The sequence below is a fragment of the Rhagoletis zephyria genome, unplaced genomic scaffold, assembly GCF_001687245.7.
Source record: "Rhagoletis zephyria isolate East Lansing unplaced genomic scaffold, Rhagoletis_zephyria_1.1 Rzeph_scaffold_02350, whole genome shotgun sequence".
In the NCBI taxonomy this organism is placed as follows: Eukaryota; Metazoa; Arthropoda; class Insecta; order Diptera; family Tephritidae; genus Rhagoletis; species Rhagoletis zephyria.
In genome coordinates, this window is record NW_016159434.1 from 61,544 (window position 1) to 63,282 (window position 1,739).

The window sequence follows — 1,739 nt, forward strand, 5'->3', positions numbered from 1 at the left end:
TTAGATGCTTTTGGCCAATACTGTTGACGCCATATTCATAACCCACCATGCAAAACATGAGAAATAGGCAACAAACGTCAATGGCAACAAACTGGCGACTCACCGATTTATTGAATAAATAAGTTCTAAAAAATTCCGGAACTTATGAATATGACGTCAACAGTATTGGCCAACTAATTGGCTAAATTATGCCCAAAGACAGGATTGAAAAAATAGGAAGCCTCATAGCGAGAAAAGGAATTAGTTGCGATTGTAAGTTTCAATTAGGTATACAAAAATTAATGAAGTATTAAAAAGAATAAAATTATTCCAAATAACGCCTGAAGCGATAAGGAAACGACTCATTTAGGTAGTAAGAAAACGACTTGCCCACACTGAAAATAAAATCTGCGTAAATATAACGAAAACGTGCCTACATCTTACGAAAATTTTCGTCATTTTGAGCCACGAAAGTTTTCGTTGATTGTACAAAACCGTTTTCGTACATACTACGAAAATATGAGACATCAGATCTTAAGTATATTTTACGAATGTATTCGTACTACTTACTAACGAACTTCGTACTATTTCTTTATTTTTTTACGAAATTTTTGTAAAATGCACAAATATAATTCGTACACTCTAAAAAGTGCATGCAAAATTAATACTGAAAAGTGTTTATTTTTCAACCAGAATATGTTCAATTATACGCACAAGATGTTCAAGATTTGATTTTGAACATGAGTTGTTTAAAATATACACATGAAATGTTTAAAATTACAGACATTTCGAAAGTAAAAATATATTTTTTACAAATCATAAATACTAAGTGCCAGGGGTGCACCCAGGAATATATTTTGGGGGGAAGGGTTTATACTTCTAAATATATGTATATCATCAGAAAATACTGAAAATTCGCTCTTTAAAATACATTTGTGCAAGTTTTATGTACAGTATGAAATAAATAAATAAACTTTTTAAAATTTCATAAATTGCATTTTATTTACATAAAATTTACAAAGAACTCAATCATTATTCAACCGGCTTCAAAAAAGGGGAGGTTATCAATTCTTCGGAGTATTTTTTCTTCTTTTATGTATTCCACCGCATAATTTTGCACCGATGAACCGATTCCAATAATTGTTTTTTTTTTTTGTACCTTAAGGGTCCCCTAATTTGGTTTAGATCCGATCATTAAATCATGAAAAAATTAACGGTACTCCTAAAATTGTATATGAGAATTGAATCTGGTTTTGCTTGTTGCTTAGAAATTTCTTGTTTAATAAAAAGTTCTATAAACAAAAGATGCACTCAACTTTCAAAAGTAATACAAAATTTTACAAAAGAATTTTAATATAAATAAATTAAGTAATTCAATGAAATTTTTACACTTTTAAATTCATTTTCGTCGATTTCTGGTTTCTATTTTTTTTTAATACTTCGAATAACGAAAATTTAACTGAACATATATTTTTATCAAGTTGCTCATTTTGGTGGAACTAATTCCAAGTTAGCAAATTAAATCTTCGAATGCTTGTTAAGTACATATCAGTGGTAAACTTGTTTAGGCTGTAAAGGGTAAAAAGCAACAGTAAGTAAGTATGCATTGCATATTTTTAGGACAGTGTTTTCATTCGCAGTTAAACTTTAAAGAGCTCTCGAGAAAAAAGAGAAATTCTTACAAAATGACGCACAAGAAATGGAAAAGAAATTTTCTTCTATCAAAATTTCTTAAATCATAATAAATTTAACCCCCCTCA